This window comes from Nomascus leucogenys, chromosome X, assembly GCF_006542625.1.
Source record: "Nomascus leucogenys isolate Asia chromosome X, Asia_NLE_v1, whole genome shotgun sequence".
Taxonomy (NCBI): Eukaryota; Metazoa; Chordata; class Mammalia; order Primates; family Hylobatidae; genus Nomascus; species Nomascus leucogenys.
In genome coordinates, this window is record NC_044406.1 from 126,241,125 (window position 1) to 126,264,363 (window position 23,239).

At 43.3% G+C, this 23,239-nt stretch overlaps 2 long non-coding RNA genes across 2 annotated transcripts in view; both read left to right on the forward strand.

The window, feature by feature from the left end:
* The first annotated feature begins 883 nt into the window (after nucleotides 1–883).
* LOC105738161 lies at nucleotides 884–4,835 on the forward strand. Its single transcript, XR_001113919.2, has 3 exons — nucleotides 884–930; nucleotides 2,744–2,779; nucleotides 4,634–4,835. It is a non-coding gene; the product is annotated as an uncharacterized LOC105738161 (long non-coding RNA).
* A 1,810-nt stretch (nucleotides 4,836–6,645) lies between these two features.
* The window catches only part of LOC115833238, a 58,240-nt gene continuing 41,646 nt past the window's right edge, over nucleotides 6,646–23,239 (forward strand). Inside the window, exon 1 of the long non-coding RNA XR_004028666.1 lies at nucleotides 6,646–7,366. This is a non-coding gene — a long non-coding RNA (uncharacterized LOC115833238). The remainder of the gene's footprint in view (nucleotides 7,367–23,239) is intronic.

A 23,239-nucleotide genomic window follows, 5' to 3' on the forward strand; every position in this document is an offset into this window, starting at 1 on the left:
TTTGGGGCAGATCGTGTAACAACTCTAATGATAACGTTACCCAAAACTGATGAAAAAAAGAATAACTTCGACAAAATACTTCTATTTTGCAGCCTGTGCATATTATTACATTATGAACTTTTAAAGGGAGGATGGACTATTTTTTATTCACTTTTATAATCCCTGTCCCCAGCACCATATTTTGACTGTGGTGATACAGGACTACCTCATTTTGTTGCACGACACGTATTTGTGGAGTGAATGAATCGTTCTTTCTCTCTTTTTTATTGTAGGAAAAATATATAACAAAAAATTTCCACTTGATTTTAACTGTAGTTTGGTAGCACTGAGCACATTCATATTAGAACAGGGTTCTACTGACAGCATTGTACCAAGTGAGGGGACCAAAAAATTTTCTGCTTTTCATTGTGGAATGTCATTTGAATCAGAAATCTTCTGGGGACTTTGTTATTTGAATTTCTAACTTTCCTTCTTACTTGCCTGGGGGAAAACGCATATTGAACAACAAAATGGTAATGTTCATCCTCAGAGACTAGACCTTGTCAATGTTCTCTGATGCCTAGTAGGACCACTGCAGGAAAAAAAAAAGTTAATGAGACTGTTGCTAGGAGACGGGAGAGCCAAAAGCTCATAGTCTTGTAGGGGTTCCTCTGGAAATCAAGTCAACTTGAGTGTGTTTGGATTAGAGGTTTAGCTATTAAAATCTGCCCTTTGAAGAGCATGCACATTTTAGCATATAATGTTTAGTATGATTTCATGTTTTTGGAGAATTTTTGAGGATAATCTCAAGGCATTTCATTTCTTTCCATAGGGATAATCCCTTTTTTCAGAGCACATCTCATTTCCAAGTGGCTGTTGCGCTGCTGTTTGCCCCTACTCCTTCAGTGCGACAGACAGCCTCAGAGCTGGTGGGGAGACAGCATGCCACTGGTAAGTAGCTGAGAAATATTTTGTAAAATAGATATCCAGACTAAGATTTTTAAAGCAAGTGACATGTTTTGATGGAATAGAATAATGCAAAACTGTGTAGGAATCTCTGATTCTAATCAGCAGCATTGGGAAATGGATTAATTAAATTCTAAATATTCCCTGGTCATTTTTCTAGTTTAAAGCTTGTTTCTTAAATGATGGAGTTGCTAGGAGGCAATATAGAAACTTTCCCCTTGTGATTCTTGTAAAGCATTTCCTAAAATAAGATTTAATGAAGATGTTACTAAATTGGAGAATTGCTTTCAGAATTGTACCTCAGCTTTATGATATTTGTATTTGACGTGATGAAATGGGTTATGATTCAAGATGTTCTCAAACCTGGTTTATTTTCTCAGTGCTGGGAGAGCATAAGAAAAATATTACTTTGCAATGCAGAAAAGGATACGATGCCTCATTTTTTTAAATTAAGAAAGTCGTGTGACGGGATGTCTGTACTAGAGAGAAAATGAGGAAGAGGGCAGTTTGTAATAATGTTCAGATTGATTGCTTCATGTGAGATATGAAAGTGTATTCAATGAGAAACATTAAAATTTGGCTTTAGGATGAAAAAATCATGAAAAAGTAATAATGAATATTATGATCTCGCCTTCATTGGAAAAAATTAATTTGTATTTTTGGACAGCGATTTATACAGTAAAGAGTGTTCTCGGTGCTTCTTTTTTTGAAAAGGGATGTGAGATGGATAGCAGAGATTCTGATCAACGAAGCTTTAATGTTTGTTTCTGAAACATTCCTGAAAATGTCTATGCTTTTGTAGCTCTGTTTCTGCAAGAAAAACGAAAAAAAAAAAAGTGAAGTGGTGGTTTATTTCTTTGAAATTCAAACTGACCCTTGAATGTGAGGAAAAGAAAAATGATAGATAAATAGATTTCGTTTTCGAGTTAGATGACAAAGCAGCAGCAATCAAGGAGGAAAAATAAGAATGAAAAAGCTTAAAAGAAAGTCCTCAAGATGGGCCATTTTCCCAAGTTGAACATGTCTGCTGGTAGCATGTTTTGCAGAGGGAAAGGGAGAGAACATACTGGAGGCAAAGGGAGGGGGTGTTGAACAGAGCACTGCGGCAAAGAGAGTGACTGACGCATCCAGGGACATGTGACCATTCTCTGGTGTAGTGAAGAAAATTTGCCAGGACTCCATCTTGTATAAGACATTCTATACATACTGACATGCAAATAATGCTAGAATCTTTCTGTAGTACATAATGAGCTCATTTTGCGTGATCCTCCACTGGTGTATGTTGGTATTTTGTCTTTGCTTCTACACTTTCCTCTCTGTGCTTCCCGTGCTTTTATACACTTACTAAAATATTAAAAATGATGTTTTCCCCTTTATTATAAAAATATCAGTCATTGTAGTAAATTTTGAATAATTTAAAGATGAGTATAAAAATTATGCATAATCCCATAACTTAAAGATAATTACTATTAATCTTATTACTGTCAGTCTCTTTTCTCTGAATATATGCAAATAAATGCATAGAAATATATATTTTATACAAAATGAAGATCACATGTACATACAATTTTTAGCCTGTTTTATCCATTAAATATATATTGGCAGCAATTCCTCATATTTTAAAATATTCCACAAGAATGTGATGTTTTGTGGATGTATAATTTTCTATCACATAGATGTCCCACTAAATGTCTGATTATTGAATGTTTATATGTGCATTATTTTTGCTGTTATAAATAACTGAATGAATATCTTTCCATATAAATGTCTGTGTGCTTTTCTGTTTTTTTCTCCCTAGGAAAAATTCGTAGACATGGAATTCCTGGATCAAATGGTATGAAACAGTTTAAGTTTTCTTCCCCCCAACACCTATCACCTAATTTATTTATTATATGTGGTATAAACATTATTTTCCAGCCATTGTTTTCCTATTAATTTTTACCACTTATGGTGGTGTTTTTTTGATATTTTACAGTTTTACATGTTAGATTTCCATATCTGACCATTTTAAGTGTCGTGATTTTTTTCTTTCCTTTGATTAGTGTATTCACCTGTATTTTTTTCTAGTTATTTAATTGCTTCATTTTTTACAATTAACTCTTTAATCCACCTAGAATTCATTTTGATATATGGTATACAGTAGGATTTAATTTTTTTTCCCCCTAATAGGTCACCAATTGTTTCAGCATCACTTATTGAATAATCCAACGCAACAACTGTTCTTCCATTAGATAGGGTGTAGCTTTCCACAGGTCGGCCATTTTCTCTTTACCCAAGATGGTTACATTTCGCAATGGTACTCCTACCTTCCTGCAGCTTCTGACAGCATACTAGAGCACCATGTTTGTGCTTGTGCGTTTCAAAAATCCTAGGCACATGCAGATTAGGGCAATATTTTAAACAGGATTTTTTTTTCATTTTAAATATGTTACGTTTGTCACATTCTTGTTGCAAATTAAAATTAAGGAATCCAAATATATGAAACCACGGTTTCAGGTGTGCTATTCCTCTTGGGCACACCTGATATCCCAATTGTATGTTAAAAAAAAAAAAATACCCCCGGGGTTAAAGTTCCTCCTTCAACCTCTTTTTTTTTTTTACTCTTCAGATTCTCAAAGAGTTAAAGTTGCCTCGACTCAGTTCTTGGAATTTTCTAGAATGATATAAGAGGGAAATACAAGAAATGTATGAGGAGTAGAAGTAAATAATGTTTGCCAGCCTGTTGCTGGCCGTAGTCTCACGTAGGGATTTAAAGGAGCTAGGGTGAGTCCTAATCCATGCCACCATTGCCACTACCTCTTCTAGATAGGGACACACCCCAATGGGCCACCTCTTTTCACTGCAGGTGTAAGGCTCAAGACATAAAGCAAGGAGTTTTTTAGTAGGAGATGGGATAAATATTGCCCTGAGAAATCTGACCATTAAAATCACTTGCTACCTATTACCAACCCTCTCCCGGGCTCCCAACGAAGCTTGCTTTCTCTATTGACTTCTGCTCCGGGCCTCTAGCTTTACTGATTCTGGGGGGGGAAAAAAGGGCGGGGGGGAGGGTGGCGCGTGAGTGGGAGGCTGCCTTGCCTGCGGTTATTGCAAGGGGCTCCTTTGGCTCACAGCCTCAGTCCCAGTAGTTTCCTGACTTGCCGCATTAGACTGTGTTTTGTTTATGAAGAGGCTGGTTTCCCTGGCAATGGCAGCTCGCCAGTGCATGCGCATTTGCTCCACTGCAGTAGCAGAATGCGGCTGTGGGGCCAGGGGAGGGGTCCTGAGGGCTGCAGTGGCTGGACTTATTTGGCAGACATGACGTCAGTTTTTCTGAGCTAAACTGCCATCGTTACTGTATATGGAGCATTTTTTTTTTTTTAAATAAAGCTTGGAAGGCTTTTAGCCACTCCTTTTCTTTCCTCCCAAATTAACTGCTGTCTATACGCTCACCAGTGACCACGAAGGCTTTCTAAGGTTTGAGGCCACCCATGCCCTCAGGGCCCCGAGGGGAATCATAATAGTATGAGAACAGGAAACAGACTGCCTGGTTTCAGACCTTGGCTGCTTGCTAGTTGCATGACTGTGGGACGGGTTACTTAAATCTCTTAGTTTCCTCAGATGTAAAATGGGGATGCTCACAGCATGTTTAGAACAGTGGCTGGCACATAGTAACCATTATGTAAGTGTTGTCTATTATTATTTGTAGATACTAAGGGGGACTTGCCTGGAAGCAGACTTGTGTCCGCAGTATACAAACACCCTTTAATGCACACACTGGCCAGATAACACAAACACACATTTACCCCCACAGCACATAGACTCTTCTCGCAGTACACACACTTGCCTTCCAGTACACAGACATATCCAAAGGCACACCGACAAGGACCACAGCAAAAAGATGTTCCCCAGAACACATGGACACCCCACTCCCCGTATCATTAGACTCTCCCAGAGGCACATATGTACTCCTTAATGCAGAGACTCACCTAAGGCACACTGATGCTCTCTGCATGACACAGACTTGCCCCCCCATAAGGACTCTACTATGACACACAGGCAGTCCCAACATCACACACTGATCCCACATCGCACGAACCCATCTTAGGAAACACACAGCATACGGACTTACTCCATAGAACACGGCTTCCCGGAGAAGCACACATACTCTCAAGGCCAGTAGACTCACCCCACAGCACGCAGACTTTCTCCAGAGTGTACAGCTTCTTCCCACAGCAAACAGACTCTCCCCAGGGCACACAGACACCCCTGACGTCGCATACTCTCACCACAGATCATAGACTCGTCCTAGAGCACAGGGACTCTTGCCAATGAAACAGACTTTCCCGAGAATAGACTCATGAGACAGCTTGAAGACCCGCATCATGACACAAAGACTCTCCCACAACAGACAGACTCACCCCATTGTGTACAGACAAGCACCACAGGCCACAGACCATCACATCAGGACACAGACTTGCCCAGCACTACACAGACACTCCCCGGAGCACGTAGACTCGCCCCACAAAGCACAGACTAAACCCATACTACAGAGACTCTCCCTGTAGCTTTCAAACAAGTTTACCCCACCACAGAGACATGCAACGGTACATCTTACAACATATATCACTCCTTGATGCACACGATTGTGCCACAGCACACAAACTTGTCCTACAGTGCACAAATTCATGTCACAAAAGACACACTCACCACACAATACAAATACTTGCTGCAGCCAGGTGCGGTGGCTCACGCCTGTTATCCCAGCACTTTGGGAGGCCTAGGCAGGTGGATCACCTGACGTTGGGAGTTCGAGACCAGTCTCACCAATATGGAGAAACCCCGTCTCCACTAAAAATACAAAATTAGCCGGGCGTGGTGGCGCATGCCTGTAATCTCAGCTACTACGGAGTCTGAGGCAGGAGAATCGCTTGAACCCAAGAGGCAGAGGTTGCAGTGAGCCAAGATTGTGCCACTGCACTCCAGCCTGGGCAACAAGAGCAAAACTTCGCCTCAAAAAAGAAAACCCAGCAACAAAAACAAACAAAAAACCAAATACTTGCTCCAGAGTTCACTCATTTGCCCTAAAATATCTAGACCTTACCCTAGAGTTACCACACAATGCATGCTGTGTCCCTGCATCACCAAAATACAACTCAAACTCCTCAGACACACTCTGATAAATAGACATACCTCACAATGCACAGCTTGGCATCATAGCAGGAAAAACTGGCCCTACAACAGATTTATTCTACAACAGACACACTCAGGCTGTAGAGACACCTAATCTTTCTTTAAGGTATTCAGACCCACCCTTTTGGGCACAGTCACATGCGATCCACGATACCCTCACTCATCCCACAATACTGATGCAACCCACAGCATACAAACACATCCCACAGCATAACACTCTAACCCCACAGTGCTCAGAAATGTCAGGCACACACTTGCCATACAGATTTATTTCACACACTAAAACAGCCAGGTGGGTGGCTCATGCCTGAAATCCCAGCACTTTGGGAGGCCGAGGCGGGTGGATCACAAGGTCAGGAGTTCAAGACCAGCCTGTCCAGCATGGTGAAACCCCGTCTCTACTAAAAATACAAAAAAATTAGCCGGGCATGGTGGCACATGCTTGTAGTCCCAGCTACTCGGGAGGCTGAGGCAGGAGAATCACTTGAACCCGGGAGGTGGAGGTTGCAGTGAGCCAAGATCGTGCCATTGCACTCCACCTTGGGCAACAGAGTGAGACTTCATCTAAAAAAAAAAAAAAAAAGAAACAAAAAAAACAACAAAAAACACTTCTTATAGTGCCTATACAATGCAAACATGTATCCCAAAATAAATGAAACTATTTGCTATGTCACTCTTAGGTTTACCCCAAAGCACATAGACCGTTTTCACTGCTCAAGCTGCTGCCTACAAAACAGGAGAGGCCAAGCCATGCACAGAAATTCACCAAAATGCACAGATTCACCCATCAATATACATACTTGCCTCACAACTCACACAAACACCACTGAGCACTGAGACTCACCCTAAATGTACAGACAAGCCCTTCAGGGCACAGACTTACTCTGTAACATACTAAATCACATCCCCCATACTTAGATGCGCCTTATGATTCACAGTGATGCGTGTAAACACATAACTGCTTCCACAATGCACAGAATTGCATCATAACACAGACTTACTCTACAGTGCAAAACCGACAGTGCACATAAACATTTCCCAGTCGGTAGACACACAACACACATATTACTCCTACAATGTAAAGATTTCCATCATGGTGGACAGACATGCTTTTCCATGCTGTTGAGCTACAACTCTGGCCTACAACGACAGAAATACAGCTTGTGTAATAGTTACCAGCAAGGCCTCTAGACCCATACTAACTGGGTTTGAATCAAGGTCCCATTCCTTGCTGATTGTATCACCTTGGGTAAGTATATTTCTTTGTTCTTTAGTTTGTGCAACTGTAAAACAAAGATAACAGTAGTGCCTACTTCAAAGAGTTGTTGTGAGTAATAAATACGTTAAGATTTGTTAAGTGCTTAGTACAGTGCCTGGCACATAGTGACTATGAGAATTGTTAATTTATATTGCAACCATCACTATCATTACTACCCAAACAAAAAAGGCCTACCCCAGATATCTAGAATCATCTGACAACAAGAAGACTCACCATATAATATATAGATTAGCCCTAGAACGTCTAGAAACACTCGACAGCACACAGACACCCTGCCATAGTACCCACATACCCTACAGACCAGAACCCTAACCAGACATCACTCACAACACACAGAATTGCATCACAAGTAACAAATTTGTGCACAGGCTTGCTCTATAACACAACCCACAATACCCAGACTGGAAGCCAGGCTGTGTGTTGTACCCAGCCTCACCCAACAAGGCACAGGCCCACAACACACACACACGCACACACATCCTAACCTCATAGATATGCCCTACGTCACACAAACATACCCTATCACACATATGTTTTTGTTTCACAACATGTGGATACCCCTGCTCTTCACAAACATGTTCCTAAATACATGCTCCTAAAATTGGCAGCATCACATGATAATACAGAGCCCCCATTCCACAACATTTTTTTTTTTTGAGACGGTGTCTCACTCTGTTGCCCAAGCTGGAGTGCAGTGGCGCAATCTCGGTTCACTGCAGCCTCCGCCTCCCAGGTTCAAGCAATTCTCCTGCCTCAGCCTCCCGAGTAGCTGGGAATACAAGCACGTCCATTCCTGGCTAATTTTTTTGTATTGTTTATAGAGACGGGATTTCGCCATGTTGGCCAGGATGGTCTTGATCTCCTGACCTCGTGATCCACCTGCCTCAGGCTCCCAAAGTGCTGGGATTACAGGTGTGAGCGACTGCCCCTGGCCACAACGCATTTTACACTTATCTCATGCTCGTCCCATAAAGAACTACATGCCCCACATCGCCTAAGCTGCCCATAAATCTGACTTACCGAACACTACCACACATATGACCAGGCCCCACACCACACAGATTTGCTCTGTAATACCTAGATAAGTCCTACCATGCAGAGATATCCCCCTAAACACAAAACCATCCCAAATGCACAGCGTCATATCACAACAGACACACAAACTCATCCTATAACATGCAGACTTGCATGAAAACACCCAGACTCCCACAGAGCAGACCCACGCCCACAATGCTAATACCACACAGCACCCAGACTGGCACAAGACAAAGACTAGCCTCAACTCATCTAGTCTCAACCCACATGATATAAAACTTGCTCTACAATGGTTAAAAGCTTATATTCAGGTCTCAGACTGCCTGAGTTCCAATCCCACATGCATCACTTACTAGTTGTGTGACCTTGGAAAGGTTTCTTGAACTCTCTGTGCCCCAGTTTTCTCAGCTATTTGTTAGGAATAATAATGTAATAGGGGTACTTATCTCTTATAGCTGTTAAGAGGAATAAATGGGCTGGGCGTGGTGGCTCACACCTGTAATCCCAGCACTTTGGGAGGCCGAGACGGGTGGATTAGCTGAGGTCGGGAGTTCGAGACCAGCCTGACCAACCTGGAGAAATCCCATCTCTACTAAAAATACAAAATTAGCTGGGCGTGGTGGCGCATGCCTGTAATCCCAGCTACTTGGGAGGCCGAGGCAGGAGAATCACTTGAACCCGGGAGGCAGAGGTTGCGGTGAGCCAAGATCATGCCATTGCACTCCAGCCTGGGCAACAAGAGTGAAACTCCGTCTCAAAGAAAAAAAAGAGGAATAAGTGAGTTAATGCCTATCACGTGTTTAGAGCAATGCTTGGTAAAGAGTCAGTGTTATTGGTGTTAGCTGATCAGGTTGTCATTGTTGTCGTTACTCCACAGGGAATTGGACCATAAAGGTAAGACTCAATCTAAAGCAACTCGAACCAACCCACAACGCATGGAATATCCCTCATAAAGCACAGAATCGCATCACAATGAGTACTCTCACCACTCTTTTCCTGTAACACCCATATTGACTGCACCTATTCTTTTTTTTTTTTTTTTTTTTGAGATGGAGTCTCGCTCTTGTTGCCCAGGTTGGAGTGCGGTGGCGTGATCTCGGCTCATTGCAACCTCCGCATCCTAGGTTCAAGCAATTCTCCTGCCTCAGCCTCTCGACTAGCTGGGATTACAGGCCCGTCACCACACGCGGCTAATTTTTGTACTTTTAGTAGAGATGGGGTTTCGTCATGTTGGCCAGGCTGGTCTCGAAATCCTGACCTCAGGTGATCCACCCATCTCTGTCTCCCAAAGTGCTGGGATTACAGGCATGAGCCACTGTGCCCAGCCTGACTGTACCTATTCTATAATGCCTAGAAGCATCTATCATATAGAGTTTCTGCATAGCACCTGGACTTATCACACAACACCTAGACACACTACAATGCACAACATACCCAACAAACAGAAACTCATTCATGAAAAGACTCATCTCAGTTTAAGCAAATGCACTCTATCATACACATACATGCTCTACAATACACATACTCACCCCAGAACACCACGTTGGCTCCACAACACAAGGAACTCACTTCAAAATCTCTAGAAACAATCCACAAGCCATAGACTTCTCCAATATGCAGAACAGCATCACACCACATAAACTTGACTACAATTAACAGACAAGAAACCAGGACATGCGCCATAACACATACATTATCCCCATGACATAAATACTGGTCTAGCAAAATGCTATCTTGCCTATACAACACTAAGATGTGCTTCATAAAATACAAACTTGTTTGACAGCACAAATTAAAATATTTCAAAATGCACATATATACTCCATAACACACAGATTTGCTCTACAACACACCGACACACCCCATATCACCCAGACGTGACCCAAAACACATGGCAATACCTGATAAACAGTCACTCCTTTTTTTTTTCTTTGAGACGGAGTCTTACTCTGTTACCCAGGCTGGAGTGCAGTGGCGCAATCTCGGATCACTGCAACCTCTGCCTCCCAGGTTCTAGCGATTCTCCTGCTGCAGCCTCCCCAGTAACTGGGACTACAGGTGTGCACCACCACGCTCAGCTAATTTTTGTATTTTTAATAGAGACTAGGTTTCATTTTGGCCAGGCTGGTCTCGAACTCCTGACCTCAGCTGATCCACCTGCCTTGGCCTCCCAAAGTGCTAGAATTACAGGCGTGAGCCACCACGCCTGGCCTCAGTCTCTCCTTTTAACACACAGACTGGCCACACAAAATAGCCTGTTCCTGCCACGACTTCCCTCACAGCAGCACATCCAACAAAGGATGGTCCACATACAGAGAAACACAATGTGCAGATATGTTCTGCAACACACAGCCTTCCTGGACAAGACCTAGACTCACCCGGAAACACCCAGATCCATTTTACATCTTAAAGACTCACATCCCAGGCCAGGCGTGGTGGCTCAAGCCTGTAATCCCCGCACTTTGGGAGGCCGAGGTGGGCGGATCACGAGGTTAGGAGTTCGAGACCACCAACATGGCGAAACCCTGACTCTACTAAAAATACAAAAATTAGCCAGGCATGGTGGCGGGCACCTGTAATCCCAGTACTCAGGAGGTTGAGGCAGGAGAATCGCTTGAACCTGGGAGGTGGAGCTTGTGGTGAGCCAAGACCACACCATTGCACTCCAGCCTGGGCGACAGAGCGAGACTCCGTCTCAAAAAAAAAAAAAAAAAAGAAAAAGACTCATATCCCAGATTAGTCTGCCAACCCATGGACATGCTCCACAATGCATGGATAGAACCACAATGCATGGACATGCCTTACAACACATGGAACTACCCAGGCTCTACCTTTAACACACAAACTGTCTCCATGAAACACTTCCTTGTCTCTTCAAAACTTAGTTAAAATCAGAAGAAATGCTCAAAAATACACATAGACTCAACAAGGCATGGACATACCCCACTTCAACTAGCCTTGTCCTGTAACACTGACACTCATCTGAAACATAAAGATACATTATGCCACACCTAGAATGGCCCCCCAGAACCCAGACTAGCTCCAGAACACCCAAATAGGAGCCACGGTATATGGACATAACCCTACATATACAAATCCTTCCTACAACATAACGACTAATCCCACAAAACACTTCCTTGCTCCATAACACCGACACCTCCCTGTGCGTAGAATCTCTGGACAATATAGACACTTCCTACAATTACAGATATGATTCACAATACTAAGACTTGCTGTAACACATGCCAACTTCTCCAAGCCACACAGAATCACAACATTATATGTATTATCGGACATGTCCGTATATTTTGGGGACAACTGAACTTATCCCATGACACCCAGGCCTTCCCCAAAATACGTGGACGTGTCCCATCATGCATATAATTTCCAGACAACAAAGACTGGTCCTGAAAAATAGGTTTTTTATTTCATAACACCAACACTTAGCTGAGAGCACACAGGTGTGCTGAGCAAAACATGCATAAAACCCCACGATGTACAGACATGCCCTGCAACACCCAAGGTCACTTCATAACACACAATCTCACTGCAGCACATCGACCCAGGGACTCACCCTGAGACACTCAGACTAACACATCACATCCAGATCTACCCCCACCTAATCCTAATTGCCTCATATCACTAGACTTACATTGCAATAGCGAGACTTGACCTGCAATAGTCTGATTTGTCCCATAACAACTAGACAAGACTATCCACACAATACATACAAAGACCCCCAAAATGTTTGCTTGTCTCCACAACACTGACAGTTTCTTAAGAACACACACAGATGCTGGAAAATACACAACCAAGTCCTGCAGCACCAAGATATGCGCCTGTAATACCTAGATTTGCCACACCACACCCAGAATGGCCCTGCAGAACTCCAGAATGCACCACAAGAAGAATATATGCCTTGCAACACCAGAGCATGCCTTACCCCAGCAGTCCCCAACCTGTTTGGCACCAGGGACCACTTTTGTGGAAGAAGTTTTTCCACGGACTGGGGGTGAGGTGGGAGGGGTGGTTTTGGGATGAAACTGTTCCGCCTCGGATCATCAGGCATTAGATTCTCATAAGAAGTACAAAACCTTGATCCCTCTCATGCACGGTTCACAATAGTGTTCACACTCTTATGAGAATCTAATGCTGTGGCTGATCTGACAGGAGGCAGAGCTCAGGTGGTAATGCTTGCTCACTCACTGCTCGCCTCCTGCTGTGTGGCCTGGTTCCTAGCAGGCCATGGAGTGGTACTGGTCCGTGGCCCAGGGGTTGGGGACCCCTGCCTTACACCACATGGCGTGCTCCATAATACACAAAAACGGTCCTAATAACATAGACTGACTCTATACTTACTTGCCTCAATAACATTAAGACATGCCTTAGACCACATAGAAATGTTAGATAACATACAGAAAAAAACACATAAATAACAGACATGCCCTGTAACACTTACACTCACCTCATAGCACTCAGGTTCGCCTGTGACAGCTAGATTTACCCCCAAAATACCTATACCTACCCCACAGCACCCAGACATGCCGCACATAACCAGAAACATCTCATATCACTCAAACACCTTCCAACAATCAGACTTGCCTGGCAACCCAGACTGTCCTACAATACATAGTAAAATGGCCCACAGCCAAGAGACTTCTCACAACTTACAGACTGGCCACAAAAAGCATCTTTTTGCTTTCACAAAATCAAGACTTTCCACACAGCACATAGAAACAATGGACAAAGTTCAGAAAACCCCAGAGTGTAGCGGTATGCCTCATAACATCCAGAGTCACCCCATAACACAGGACCTAGACTGGCCCCGATAAAATAGAATTAATACCCACAATAAACAAACATGCCCTCTAATATATGAATTCATCACACAACATGCACACTGTCCCCACAAACACCTTTTTGGTGTCAAGAAGAAAAAAACTAGCTTCACAGAACAGAGAAATGCTGGACAGTGCACCTGCAGTTAAAAAAAAAAAACCTCACAGACATAGCATTCATCACCCGAATGTGTTACATAGTAACAGGCATCATCTTATGACACACATATCTACCCCCCAGCACCAGAGTAGCTCCATAAAATACCTTCTTGGTTTTACAGTGCAAAGACTCGCCTCATAGCACAAGTCTCATATGCTGGAGAACACTCAGACGAAACCCTTAACATACATAAATATCACCCAGATTCACTCCACAACATGAAATCTAACCCCATGAAACCCATGATAGTCCACAAAACCAGACACGCCTTATATCACCCAGTCTAGCTTCACAACAGCCAGGCGTAATGCAAACTCGCCCCCACAACTCATGAAAATACTCCACACCCAACAAACCTTCCCCCCACACAGAACCTTGCCGGGGCAAAACAAATGCAATGGCTCACGCCTGTAATCCCATCACTTTGGGAGGCTGAGGCAGGCGGATCACCTGAGGTGGGGAATTTGAGACCAGCCTGACCAACGTGGAGAAACCCCATCTCTACTAAAAATACAAAATTAGTCGGGCGTGGCGGCACACGCCTGTAATCCCAGCTACTCGGGAGGCTGAGGCAGGAGAATCGCTTGAACCCGGGAGGCGGAGGTTGCAGTGTTGTGCCATTGCACTCCAGCCTGGGCAACAGACGGAAACTCCATCTCAAAAAAAAAAAAAAAAGAAAAAACTTCATGACACTGTCACACCAAGACTTGCTTCAGAGCACACACAAAAGATATAAAAGGATTGAAAACATACAGAACAACTTTGCAATGTGAAGATATACACCAGTACTCACCTCACATTACAGAAAGTCATACAACAAGATCCCTGCTGGTTCCATGATACACACATTCCATACGCAGACACAGACACATTTCATACACACACACACACACACATTCCATACACATAAACACACATTCCATACACACACACATTCCATACACACAGACACATATTCGATACACACACACATTCCATACACACACACATTCCATACACACAGACACACATTCCATACACGCACGCACACACACATTCCATACACACAGACACACATTCCATACACACACACATTCCATACACACACACATTCCATACACACAGACACATATTCGATACACACACACATTCAATACACACACACACATTCCATACACACACACATTCCATATGCGTACACAGAAACACATTCCATACACACACACACATTCCATACACACACACACACATTCCATACACACACACACACATTCCATACACACACACATTCCATACACACACATTCCATATGCACACACATTCCATACGCACACACACATTCCATACACACAGACACACATTCCATACACACACACACATTCCATACAGACACACATTCTATACACACACACACATTCCATACCAACACACACATTCCATACACATACACAGACACACATTCCATACACGCAGACTCATTCCATACACACACAGACACATTCCATACACACACGCAGACACATTACACACACACACACACATTCCATACACACACACAGTCACATTCCATACACACACACAGACACATTCCATACATACACATTCCATACACACACACACATTCCATACACACACACAGACTCATTCCACACACACACATTCCATACACACACACAGACTCATTCCATACACACACATAGACACATTCCATACACACACAGACACATTCCATACACACACACATTCCGTACACAAACACACATCCCATACACACAGACACACATTTGATTCACACACACATTCCATACAAACACACACATTCCATACACACACACACATTCCATACACACAGACACACATTCCATACACACACACACACATTGCCTACACGCACCGATACACATTCCATACACATACACACACATTCCATACACACACATTGCATACCAACACACACATTCCATACACACACATTCCATACACACACATTCCATATACACAGACACACATTCCATACACACACACACATACATTCCATATACATGCACAGACACACATTCCATACACACACACATTCCATACGCAAACACACACATTCCATGCACACACATTCCATATGCACACACAGACACATTCCATACACACACACAAATTCCATACACACATATATTCCATACACACACATTCCATACACACACATTCCATGCACACACAGACACATTCCATACACACACACACATTCCATACACATACACACACATTCCATACACATACATTGCATACTAACACACACACACATTCCATACACACCCATTCCATACACATACACAGACACACATTCCATACACACACACACACATTCCATACACATGCACAGACACACATTCCATACACACATTCCATACACACACACATTCCATACACACATATATTCCATATACACACATTCCGTACACACACGCAGACACACATTCCATACAAATACACAGGCACACGTTCCACACACACACACACATTCCATGCACACACACAGACACACATTCCATGCACACAGACACACATTGCATACACACACTGACACACATTCCATACACATACACACACATTCCATACACACACATTGCATACCAACACACGCATTCCATACACACACATTCCATACACATACACAGACACACATTCCATACACACACACACACACACACAATCCATACACATGCACAGACACACATTCCATACACACACACATTCCATACACACATATATTCCATATACACACATTCCGTACACACACGCAGACACACATTCCATACAAATACACAGGCACACGTTCCACACACACACACACATTCCATGCACACACACAGACACACATTCCATGCACACAGACACACATTGCATACACACACTGACACACATTCCATACACATACACACACATTCCATACACACACATTGCATACCAACACACGCATTCCATACACACACATTCCATACACATACACAGACACACATTCCATACACACACACACACACATTCCATACACATGCACAGACACACATTCCATACACACATTCCATACACACACACACACATTCCATACGCAAACACACACATTCCATATGCACACACAGACACATTCCATACACACACACATTCCATACACACACACATTCCATACACACAGACAGACACACATTCCATACACACAGACACACATTCCGTGCACACACAGACACATTCCATACACACACACACTCCATACACATACACGCACATTCCATATGTACACATTGCATACCAACACACACACACATTCCATACACACCCATTCCATACACATACACAGACACACATTCCATACACATGCACAGACACACATTCTATACACATCCATACACACACACACATTCCATACACAAACACACACATTCCATACACACACATTCCATATGCACACACAGACACATTCCATACACACACACACATTCCATACACATACACACATTCCATAAACACACACATTCCATACACACACATTCCATATGCACACATAGACACATTCCATACACACACACACATTCCATACACACATATATTCCATATACACACACACATTCAGTACACACACACAGACACATATTCCATACACATACACAGGCACATGTTCCACACACACACATACACACACGTTCCATAAACACACACAGACACACATTCCATACACACACACACACACATTCCATACGCACACATTCCGTACACACACACACACATATTCCATACAAACACACACATTGCATACACACACACAGACTCATTCCATACACAGAGACATATTCCATACACACACGCAGACATATTCCACACACACACACATTCCATACACACACACACAGGCACATTCCACACACACACATTCCATACACACACACAGACTCATTCCATACACACACATAGAGACATTCCATACACACACAGACACATTCCATATGCATATGCAGATATGTCCCCAAAGAAATAGATTGTCTCCATGACATGCATATCAACCCGACGAAATACTTTTGGACCTCTGTAACACCCAAACTTGACTCACAACACACATAAATACTGAACCACACAAATGAAACCTACACTACCCAGACGTACCCATTGTTTGAAGGCTTGCTGCAAAATACCCAGACTTACGCCATGATATACAGACTTGGCCCGTTGACCTATACCTACCTTGAATCACAGGGGCTAATAGAGCAACACTCAGATGTTGCCCACAACCACACACATGCCCTACCAAACAACTTTTTGCCTTCATAACATGAAGGCTTACCTCACAGAACACAGAAAGGATGAACAACACAGACAAATCAGACAACGCAGAAACATGTCCCATGACACCCAGACTTGCCGCACAGCATTCAGACTCACACTATGACACTCATACTCACTCAATAACACTGATTACTTCACAACATACACACATAGCCCAAAACACGCAAACATCATCCACAACTAACAGACATGTCCTACAATACAGGGGCATGCCACACAATTCACAAACTTTTTCTACACTGCCAACACTTGTCTCACATAACACACACAAATAAAAAATCCACAAAGATGTGCCCCATAGCACCCAGATTTGCTTCACTACTTTCAGACTTACCTTATGGCACCCACACGTACCTTATATCATACACATTTACCCTGCAACACTCAGCCTGGCCACAGAATATATTTACATGTCCATGCCCCACAACACACGCACATGCCTTCCAACACATGGACACACCCAAAATACACAAACGTTTTACACGACATAGACTGACCCCAAAGAATGGCATCATAATGCACAATTACAACCAACTCAGATCTACCCTACAGAACAAAGACTCATCTCCCATACTTATCACACAATTCCTAAATTTATACCAAACGCTCACACTCATCCCAAAATGCATAAACCCACCCCAGAACAGATGCAGCACAACATGTAGATTTGCCATCACTTAGAATAAATTCACAGCTCGCACTTGTCACCCAATGGCCAGGCACACCTTACAATGTACAGACAACCCTTTCACAACGTAGACATTGCCTAAGCAATGCACAGAATTCTATAACATCACGAGCTCTTCCTACAATGTCGACTTACCTCACAGCACCCCAGATTGCATCAGAACAGACACTCCACCCAAAATATACAGCTTCTTCCACACCTCCCGGATACACCTCACAATACACAAATATGTCTTGTAAGATATAGACTTCTCAGAACCATGAAGTATTGCATAAGAACTTACAAGCATTTCTCAAAACATATACTCCATAATTAATGGATACACAGCATCTGCTCACACTCTCAAACACACAGACTTGCCTTCCTCCCCATCACCTGCTGCCAGCATAGTCTTGTGCAGCAGGTCTAAGATGTACTGCAGAAAACAGACTTGCCCCACTCTGTATGGAGTTCTACCCAACTTTCAAATTCATTCTACAATGCACAGACCTTTACTCTTACCTATAGCATTATCCCACAATGCAGACTTACCCACAAAGCAAATGATTACCTCAGAATGCACAGAGCCACCAGACATGCACCCAAACACACAGACATGTACCACAACACCAAGAAACACTCCACGACATGCATATGAGCCCACATTGGTCTCTCCATAACTTCCACACTGACGACTCAACACCTAGACCAACTTACTACATCACACATGCTCCATGACATAAGACTCCCAGCACAGCCCATGGAACCCCATCACAATGAACAATTATTTTTTTTTAGACAGATTTTCGCTCTTGTTGCCCAGGCTAGAGCGCAATGGTGTGATCTCGGCTCACTGCAACCTCCGCCTCCTGGATTCAAGTGATTTTCCTGTCTCAGCCTCCTGAGTAGCTGGGATTACAGGTGCCCGCCACTACGCCTGGCTAATTTTTGGTATTTTTAATAGAGACGGGGTTTCTCCATGTTGGCCAGGCTGGTCTCAAACTCCTGACCTCAGGTGATCTGCCCACCTTGGCCTCCCAAAGTGCTGGGATTACAGGCGTGAGCCACCACGCCCGACCGTGAACAATTTTACCTCACAGTGCAAAAATTCACAAAATGCCAAGACTTACCCCACAGCTAATCCAATATTACCGTAACACCTAAAGTCGCCTGAAGAGTCAGTCATGTACCAGAGTACTACGCATATGCCTCATAATGCCTACAGTGAACCTACAAGAAACCGACTTGCCCTATATTGCTCATACTCACACCAGGACATGCCCTATAACGCACAGATAAATTCCATAAGGCAAAAATCTCCCTAACAATGCACAGCCTCACTCTACAACAGACAATTACTCCACTATGAGAAGAAGAGATCCCAAATATCCAGCCTTACCCATGAACTCACAGTCTTGCCACAACACATTAAGACATGTCTTACAGGCCGGGCGTAGTGGCTCACGCCTGTAATCCCAGCACTTTGGGAGGCCAAGGCGGGCGGATCACCTGATGTTGGGAGTTCGAGATCAGCCTGACCAACATGGAGAAACCCCATCTCTACTAAAAATACAAAATTAACTGGGCGTGGTGGCGCATGCCTGTAATCCCAGCTACTCGGGAGGCTGAGGCAGGAGACTCACCTAAACCTGGGAGGTGGAGGTTGCAGTGAGCTGAGATCACGCCATTGCACTTCAGCCTGGGCAACAAGAGTGAAACTTGGTCTCAAAAAAAAAAAAAAAAAAGAAGAAGAAAAAAAGAAAAAAAAAGATATGTTATCTTACAATGCACAAACTAACTCCACAATACTTACATACAACTTACAGTGGACACATGTACCCTATGACAGAAAGGTTTTCCTACAAACACAAAATTGCATTCTGATGCACAGATTTACCCCCAAATGCACAAAATCACTCTGCAATGCAAATGCCGCACAAAAAACCATGTGCCCCCCAACACCCAAAATTACCCCAGGACTCACAGACTTGCACCACAGGATCAAGACCTACCCCATATTGTACAGATACGCTCCTCACCAGGCATGCCTTTTACAATACAGCCTCACCCCACGAGGTACCCTTGACTGAAACCCTAGATACGGCCTACAGTGTACTTACCCCCACAACAACGTGGAAAACTCTCTAATGAAAGGTGCGTCCTCCAATGTACAAAATATCTTGCAAATTCATAGACATTCCCCACAGTCTCAGAATTGCCACATCATTTTCAGACTTTCTTCCAAATGCAGACTTACTCTAAAACACTTAGAATCAAATGGCACATATACACCATGGAATACTATGCAGCCATAAAAAAGGATGAGTTCATATCCTTTGTAGGGACATGGATGAAACTGGAAAACACCATTCTCAGTAAACTATCGCAAGGACAAAAAACCAAACACCGCATGTTCTCACTCATCGGTGGGAATTGAACAATGAGAACTCATGGACACAGGAAGGGGAACATCACACTCCGGGGACTGTTGTGGGGTTGGGGGAGGGGGGAGGGACAGCATTAGGAGATATACCTAATGCTAAATGACGAGTTGATGGGTGCAGGAAATCAACGTGGCACATGGATACATATGTAACAAACCTGCACATTGTGCACATGTACCCTAAAACCTAAAGTATAATAATAAAAAAAAAAGAATCAAATTAGACATACAGACTCAACCCATATGAGATTCTCCCCACAGTGCACTAACATGCTCCACACCACTCAGACTCTCCTAGAACACACAGAATCTCATCGCAACCTCACATCACCCCACAACGCCAATATGTGACCTACAAAACATAAAAATGCATGTTGACAATTCACAACAAGCATCACAATGTACACATTTGGCCCACAACACTGAGACACACACCCTGTCATCCACAGACACATCCTATCACATGAAATCACCCCACAAAACAAGCCATCACACAACACAAAAACCCACAATTCAAGACATGCTTAATTATAACTTGACATACCCCACAACACACAAAATTGCATTATAATGCAGGCTGGCCTTATAGCACACAGAGCGGTCCTATAGTATTATACAAACAAAAGCTTCGCCTACACCCCAGAATTGCCCCTAACCACCCACATTCTCTTTACAACACCAAGACACACCTCATATCACATCGAGAATCAGCCTGTATCATATAGAATTGCCCGAAAATGCACAGAATTGGACCACAAGTTCCAGAAATGCCATACTAGGTGCAGACAGAGCCTCATTCCTGAGGGACTACCACCCTCAGAAAAAAAAAAAACAAAACACATACATTTCCTGTAAGGCAGAGACACACTATAAAATGCAAAGATTGCCCCATCACGTGGAGATTTACTATAGCTGTCCAGAATCAACCCATAAAATATATAGTCTCACCTCATGACTTCAAGACACATCCCACAACATACAGACTGTCATGTGTAGACCATAACACCTGGACATGCCCTACAATGTGACGACGTGGTCCACACTCTGTAGACTACCCGAGCACTGCATATAATTGAATCCAGAAAATCATAATCATAAAAGTCACAGCACCTAGAATCACTCCCAAACCAGATGCCGATGACCGACTGGGCCCACGCTTTATAGAGATAGCCTATGGTAAAAAGGAATTTGAGGAGAAAAAAGAAAAAAATATACAGAGATATATGAAAATCCACAGCTTCCCCGTGTGCCATTTATATATGCCTCTTTTTTTTTTGTTTTTTTTTGAGATGGAGTCTTGCTCTGTCACCAGGCTGGAGTGCAGTGGCAGAATCTCTGCTGACTGCAACCTCCGCCTCCCAGATTCAAGCGATTCTCCTGCCTCAGCCTCCTGAGTAGCTGAGACTACAGGCGGATGCCACCATGCCCAACTATTTTTGTATTTTTAGTAGAGATGGGATTTTACCATGTTGGCCAAGATGGTCTCCATCTCGTGACCTCGTGATTCGCTCGCCTCGGCCTCCCAATGTGCTGGGATTACAGGCGTGAGCCACTGTGCCCGGCCTTTATATATGTCTCTTTTAATGTAGAGAACAGCCTCGCAGTGCAGACATGTATCCCACTTGGCACAGATCGACACCACGAGAAACTCCCTCACAGGACCTACGCTTCCCTATACTTTGAATAACCCACATACTTGATCATAACCCACTTTCCTATCAGAAAGACTCATGCCACAACATAAAGCTCATTATTCCAAAACATATAGAACCAACTCCCAATGCAAAGAGACTTCCCTTGTAACAAAAAGATGTTCTCTGCCACACTCAGACTTACCTCACCTCACCAGACTTAACCCACAACATCTAGCCTTGCACCACTACACAGAGACATGTCATTTCACCGAGAACTAGCTCCAGAACGCTAAGGCTTGCCTCATGGTCTTTATACACTCATACCTTAGACTCATATCATGATGCAGAAGAGGCATATACAGGGAAAATGTAAGCCACAATGCACATACTCAGTCCACAACGCATAGACTTGTCCCATATTTCACAGCTGGCTCTCATAATTCCCAGACTTGCTACACAATACTCAGAAGGCCTTACAACACCTAGAAAAAGCAGCATGATAGGTATGCTCACTCTAGAACATTCAGATTCACTTCTTAAGGGACAAACTCAGTCAGTTACATTGAATACCCGACGCCATATTGTTTGCTCCACAGAATATGAGGAGAGGGCCTACATGCTCACACAGAGCTTTGACAAGTGACTTCATTTCTTTCTTTCTTTTCCTTTTTTTTTTTTGAGACGGAGTCTTGCTCTGTTGTCAGGAGTTTGAGACCAGACAGGTCAACATGGTGAAACCCCGCCTCCACTAAAAATAC